The sequence below is a fragment of the Notothenia rossii genome (assembly GCF_949606895.1).
Source record: "Notothenia rossii genome assembly, chromosome: 1".
Taxonomy (NCBI): domain Eukaryota; kingdom Metazoa; phylum Chordata; class Actinopteri; order Perciformes; family Nototheniidae; genus Notothenia; species Notothenia rossii.
In genome coordinates this window covers 74,597,974-74,605,822 of record NC_136912.1, presented here as the reverse complement: position 1 = coordinate 74,605,822, position 7,849 = coordinate 74,597,974, and positions in this window count along the sequence as shown.

Below are 7,849 nucleotides of genomic sequence, written 5' to 3'. Positions count from 1 at the left end.
TAGGTTTTCTGTCAGCTCGTCTGTTGGGAAGATATCAAATATTAGTTTCATGGAAGTCACACCGTCACATATAAGAGCATTAAGACATACATACATACATAGGCTAAAACAAAACATCTAAAGATATAACCTTGCACTTCGATAAATCTCGGGAACATTTTCACTATTTTGATATTTTTATAGATGAAAATTGAAATAAATGGTAGATTAATCCATTTTGAAAATAGGTGTCAGCTGCTACACTAATTATAATAGTTTTATTTCTTAATTAATTAAGATAAGATATTACAGTATTGATCCCAATTTGGGAAATTTTTTGTGTTGCAGCAGCATAACAAGAAAAACAAAATATAAGTTTTTATATATACAAAAGTATGTGAGGGATGGAATATTAAATTGAATATAAATTTAAAATGTACATGTGATTTTACGTCCAAGAGAAGCTATGGAGCAGAGAGTTCTCTGCCAGCCAGAGGTGATTTGTTATTAGTTCAATATGTCAAACTGATTTCCCTGACTACAATCTTTAGTTACATGGTGAAACGTTATGCTGCTTGTACTAATTAGACTTATCATATAAGCCATGCAGGTTTTAATAGGATGTATTCATTATCTTTACTTATGTTGCGGTCTTTTCAGCAGCGCCATCTCTAAAACGGCGATACAGTCACTCCCCATCATTTACATTTCACCTTGACATGGACAAAAATGTAACGTCAGCTTACCTCATGACACGAATCCAGACTCTCCTTTCGAAAACATCGGCCGGGAAACGATAGAACAAGCACGTTTCATGCGAAGACCTGTGGCTGCAACCCGGAGCAAAGCAACAAACCATTGCGTAGCTAATTAGTAGCGCTAGCTTTAGCTAACGTTAGCTAACGAAACGAACTGCCGAGTGAAATTGGAAAACACTGGTAATTAATTATTCTATAATTTGTAAAACTACGGTGTTAAAAACGACAATTTCAAAAACGCAGATTATAATGGTCAGATATAGATATAGGCTACAGATACTAAAGATAGGCAGGTACTTGCTTTCAAGAAGAACACAGGGGAAAACAAATTTAGCGGGAGTGTTTACGTGTTCGGTGTAATGACGTAAAACGGCCTCGACAATTTCTGTAGTCCTATTCAGCCACTCGGTAACAACCATCGTTTTTCAGACACGTAAACTCTTCAAAAATCCCCAGTGGGGTCACTGCTCATGTATTTAATGTCGTAGAACAAAACGTGATTCATCTCTTAAATTTGTGTCAACCACAGACCTTATTTCGAGCTATTTTCCAAAACCCTATGGAAAAAATGCATTGCTTTTTGAGGAAGGAACCGGAAGTGCTAAAAATGCTAACTTACGTCCGGGTTTTACGATGCGTCACTGCGGTTCTCTATTGCCAGACTCCGACCGTCACTCTCGGAGTCGGTTGCCGAAACCCTATTCCATGCGTTTGTCACCTCCCGCTTGGATTACTGCAATGGTGTCCTGTTTGGGGTTCCCAACAAAACCCTGGACAGGCTCCTGTATGTTCAAAACTGTGCTGTTAGGGTACTCACACATACAAAGCCGTGGCAGCAAATCAATCCCACCCTCATCCACCTACACTGGTTGCCGGTTAAGTCCCGCATAACATACAGAATCCTCCTCCTTACCTACAAGTCCCTCTATGCCCATGGCCCCCAGTACCTATCAGACATCCTTCGCCCACATGCCTCACCCCGGAACCTGCGGTCTTCAGACTCTGGCCTGCTTACCACCCCCCGCACCAAACTGCGAACCTTCGGGGACAGAGCCTTCAGTGTGGCAGCCCCCACCCTCTGGAACGCTCTCCCTGCGGAGATCCCCACGCTTGACTCCTTCAAAAGGGCCCTCAAGACCCATCTGTTTACTGAGACCCCATTTACATGGGAACATTTGCGTTACGCACCGAATTCGTTTTCAAAAAAAGTATTCTGTTCACACGTATTCGGCTCATTTAACGTGTCCGTTCACACGAGACCACTGGAAACGCTGTTGTACATATGCCGGGCCTGTAAGTGGCGCTGTACTTTCGCCACAAAATACACCAAAAGCAGTGAAGAAGACCCCCGAGCATGGTTGTCCTTCTGTTTATGCCCCGCGGTGGATTTAGCAACATGTAGTTCATGTAATTCTCCATGTCCACATGTTGCTGATGGTTGTGGTAGAGGAGCAAAAGATTTTGCACTAACATCTGATCTGTAGCATGGTCGAGCTGTAGATTTTGCACTAACGTCTGTAGCATGGTCAGTAGCAGTAGCCAGTAGCTACTGACAGTAGCTACTGACCATGCTACAGCAGTGAAAAGCAGAGGTGGGAAGAGATGGGGCTATGGCTCATCGTTATCAGGAAAATGATCGTATAGGCGTACGCACACACGGAGCCGTTTGCGCGCCCAGAGTGTTCCGGTTGCAGATCTATCCACCTTGGGACCCGTTATCGTTTGCAGGGTCCGTTTCCGCGTTTCCGTTACGGCCTCGTGTGAATGAACGGGCTAAACGAAAGAGAAAAGTTGCGGATACAACCATTTGCGTTATCGTGTAAACACCGCCCAAGGCCTTTGGCCCCTAATCTATTTGTTGTTTTGTGTCTGACTGGTTGTCTGACTGCCTTTTTATTTGTGTTATGTTTGCTCTGCCCCTGTTCTTCTTTGTAAAGCGACCTTGGGTCTCATGAAAGGCGCTATATAAGTCCAAGCTATTATTATTATTATTCCTTAACCCCGTGAAGTTTCACACAGAGGTTAAGGAATAGACGATAGGAATAGATGATAGGGGCTGATTTTTGGACTATTCGACAGCAGCCCCTGTTTCTAGCTGCTTCTCACTTCCCCAGAACACTGCGGTGTCCTTCTACACCACTAGATGTCCTTAGACTCTCCCACCTTCCCCAGTCCCCTGACTTCCCCTCATCAGACCAGCAGTATAAAAACAGGCCCATTTCCACTCACATGCTGGTTTGTTCCAAGCTTTTCAGCCATCTGTGCCTGCTTACACCATTCCTGTTCACCTGTGGATTCTCACACACTTCTGATTCGACTAGCTAGCTACCCATGCCGGTAAGCTTTTGTGTTTTCATTTGGATCTAAAATTCAACTCTCCCTGTCTCCCAGGATTACAGCAACAGTAGGTTGGGTTGTGTTTGCATAGTGAACAATAAAGCACATGTGGGGTATAGCCTTGTAACCTTGCCAACAATACCTATTTTAAAGTGTTTACTTGTGAAATGAAGTAACACATTTCACACTGACATTCATGTATAAGTCATATTTCAACTTCAGTTACTCATATTTCAACTTCAGTTACTCACATCAGTTGTTCCATGTGCTCCAATCCTTCATGGGTTAAAGTTCATGACTGCCAAACAGGAAATAAGAGCATCTAATCCGCTTTATAGTAAGGGGAATCAGACTGCACCATTTACGCTTGGCCATTTTCTTAAAGTCTTTCATTTTTTGTAAAGCACTTTGAATTGCCTTGTGTTGAAAGGTGCTATATAAATAAACTTGCCTTGCCTACGCTGAGCACGGGGGGCAGTTTGCTTGATTTCAGCCTTTCTGTAAGATTTTATATTGTGTTGATTATTTTTCTTATCTTTTGTTCGTCTTGCTTAGTTAACTCTAAAACTAGATTGTCTCAGAATAAGGGGTTAGGGTCTTATTGAGTGACACGTTAAGAGGTCTAGTTTGGAACGATCTCATCATTTTTGGCGTAGTCAAGCTCGACATCAAAACATTATCCTATATCCTTATGTTCTTCAAAAAAGCTTTTATTTGGCTTTATTTTTTTACTAGCCACATCTGCACCGAGTCTGATCTGTACAGTTCTATACATTTTTCAAAGTGCAGTAACCATTCTCTAGGTGAAGATGTTTTCTGCCTCTGTGTGTTCTTCCTACGCTACTTGGTATTTACCTGAGAGGAGTGTGGTTGTCTCCTAAATTTTCTTAGAGTGTAGTTGTGCAACAAGCGTTTCTCTTCAGCTAGGGAATAATTACAGTTATTAGGATGCTATTTTCATAAAATGAAGAAAGAAACAGACACATTGGTGTTTTGATTGCTTCGTGTGTAAACAAAACATCATTTTTGATTTGTCATGTAAGATGGAACAAGTTTGTAATCACGGAAAGGGATGGAGGGGTCTCATTCCCCTATGTGAAAATGAAAAATTCACAATCCACTTTTCCAAGATTTCGCCCTTGAGGCGGAAAATGAATTTATTTTGTATAGTACCCTCCTGTAATAAGACCCTCATCAAAAGGGACTGTGCAGGCATTCTGCAACGCATGACCTTGATAGGAATTGGCGTGGTGTTGAGAGCAGCGATCATAGGTTGTGTGGGTGTATACCAGCAAGGCTAAGCTACTGCCCCTCCCACTGCTGACCTTCACAAGGAACACCAGGGTTGCGGTCGAACAGTCCAAAAATCAGCTCCTAACGTCTAACCCTAACGTCTATTCCTTGACCTCTGTGTGAAACGTCACAGGGTTAAGGAATAGTGGATAGGAGAATTCAAAAGGACTTATGAGAAGAGACTGCGGTGCTTTGAGAATCCGACTGCACTTTCACTATCAGACCGGTTTATGATGCGCCAGCGGACGTCATAAATGTGCGTCTGCACATAACTATGGAAACTACAGTTTTCTATATACAGCGGACTACATGGATGTTTAATAAGAACGAGGGACTACTAAACTCATCTAGAGACTCTGCACCGTGCTCTGATGCAGTTGTTTTATGCTTTATGAACGTGGACAACAGAGAAACATATTCTTCATGACCGAAGTTGGAATTGAAATAAAAAAGGAAAGTGAAACTTATGCTCGTCACCCTCTTCCTCCGGTCCACATTAATACAAATGATCCCAATACGTATGATTGTATGAAAAGAACTTAACACAAATACAAATGTGTTTATTAAAAACGTTAGTCCTTAACATCTATCACTGTGAATATCACCATTCAAACATCTTTTAAAAGTTGAACAAACTCCACACAGCTCAGTGAAATGTTGACTTTATTTAATCATTTCAGTAAAAACTAACGTTCAAATTTCTCTTTTTGATTATAATACTGATGAACATTAAAAACAAAGCACTTTGGCAACTTACCACATACGTTTTAAAATGCTTAATAAGCACCGTAACTTTCATGATATAATTTCTCGGTCATAATCGGTTGTTTCCGCAAACGGCCGATTGTTGTGTGATGGTAAATGCTGCGGCCGCAAGGCATTGTGGGGCAGCATTTTATCCTTTCCTTTCGTAAAGGAAAGTCCAGTGGTTCCTAAGCTAAAAAAGGTTATAAAGGAAGTTTGAAACCTCATTTCCTATCATCTAGAGCAGCGGTTTTCAAAGTGTGAGGCGCGCCTCCCCTGGGGGGCGCCAGAGAGCTTCAGGGGAGGCGCAGCGTGAGACACAAAAGAACGAGAAAAAGACGAGTAAAGTGACACTTGCCCACTTGTGGACAGTGAGTTCCCCCACCTCGCCAAAAAGGCTGTAAAAGTGCTCATTCCCTTCCCCTCCACCTACCTGTGTGAGTGCAGGTTTTCTGCATTGACTTTGATCAAAAGCAAGTAGGCCTACCGGTCAAGGCTGCAGCCAGAGGATGATCTGCGTTTATTCCTGTGTGCATCAAAGACGCAGACTCATTGTTCCCACTAAAGTAGGGGTGAGTGTAATAAGGAGGCAAAGTTGACATTCAGTGTGTTGCCGGGAGCATATAAGGATTTATCCACCATGTTGAAAATGTTAATAAAAATATGTCTTGAGAACACGGCGTGCGGAAATATACGGGTCGTGCTGCAGCTAGATGTGCCTGTCCTCTGTAAGAAGGTGTAGGCGACTGACATGCAAGGAAGAACGGCTGTCCACAGGCTGTTCCAACTTTAACAACTGTATTAACTTACAGGGTAGTGAATTGAACATGCAATTGTAATTGGGTGTGTGGTATATTTTCATGCACGGACACGCATGTTCCACAACACACAAACTGAACAACACTCAATTTTCCGATCGCTACCAGCGTCCTTGCGATCTTGTTATAATAACAAGTGCACGTTACTGATGTAATATGGTTGAGACCATTTGGGCTTATTCTAGAGGGGTGCAAGGAATAGTCCAAGTAGTGGGGGAGTTTTATACAATATGTTTAAAACATAAAATTAAAAAGGTTTAAAAAAGTTATTGTTTAATGTTTTAAGGAGGTGACGCTACCCAGCCAATCAAATCGGTGCAGTCAGCACGATAGATTCAAACACACACACAGAGACAAGAGGAGAGAAACAGTCGGAGTAATTTCAAATGGCGGAAGGTAGACAGCGAAAACAGAGCATTTAATTACATTTTCTCTTACTGGACCTCTTTGAAATGCAATTGAATACCCCTGCATTATAGCAACAACAACAACAACAATAATAATAATAATAATAATAACAGCAATAATAATTGGGATGGGGGGCGCGGCTGTTCTTATGTTCTCTGAGGGGAGGCTCACCTACCCACACTTTGAAAACCCCCTGATCTAGAGAATTCGAACGGCTCTTATCATGGCTGCCACTGAGGGACTTCCGGGTCATTTCACTCCGTTAGGAAGGTTCCTAAGCTAAACAGACGATTCGACCGCAACCCATGCCCCACGACCCTCTCTTCCTGGTTAGAAGGTCAGTCTGGAGGTATTTGTGGACAACTGATATTTGTTGGTGTTCATCAAAAGTTTGTGATTGTCTTTGTGCTGGCCTGTGTGCCCCAGGGGGATAAAATGGTTTTGATGGATTGAGCATCTTATTTAAAAAATGCTCACTCACTAAACATGTGATAGGTGCAACATTACAAGGACACATTTTCATTATGAAAAAGTGTCTTTATTTGACTGGAGGTGTATTGCAGCAGTGAGGTCTTCAATCTGTGTCCTTCATTCAGATTACTTGTTGCTTTTTTTGTTAATTGTGTAAAAAGGTATAAAAAGGAGTAGTTCTCTAACAGTTGAGGACAATATACTCCCTTAAGATTTTAGTTTGTGTGAATATAGCATTACAAGACAGGAAATACAGTGAACTAGCACCATTGGCATCCTTCTTGGATGAATGTGTAGTCTGTTTTTCACTACATAATGTTGTTTTAATAGACCTCTAGACCACTTTACCTCTGGATTTAGCTTAAACCATCACTAACCTAAAACTCTTTGTTTGGTTGGCTTCTTTTGCTGCAGAATACGAAAGACCAAGTGACCTACTTTAACCTCCCCAGATGGATGGGAAAAATGTTTTTTAATGTCACAAAATGTTCTCCAAATAATTTTTGTGCAAGCAATCAGGACCATTTATTCCCTATTCAAGTAGGCCTATTGAATTCAGATTACGGGGGTTGGGTTTAGAAATGGCTTTAAAATGCATTACATTTTCACAAATGTAATCAAATTGAATATAGTAAATGTACACATATGTATTTGCATGCAGAGAAAGGACCAACAAAGTTATATAAAAAAACACATTATACACTGTGTGATGCGTATAACATTAGGGAACAGAAATACATTATCATGCTGTTGTATAGGAACTTTTTAACAGCATCACTTGTAGTGTCCTCAAGCTGTGATGCAGTGATTTGAAGTTAGCCTTCTCTAAAAAGTGTGTATCGCCTAATGTTGCTTCACTTGGCCTTCACTGTGCAGAATGATGTATGTGCTGACTACTGAGTTCTGAAGCAAGAAGGCTGTATATACAATCCTCTGTTGAAGGAGAAAAAGTTTCTCTGTCGTCACCTTTTGTAATCTCAGTTTAATAACTTGATAATTTACAGTGAATGATGGGAAAATGTACAGTGAGAATCCACTTTT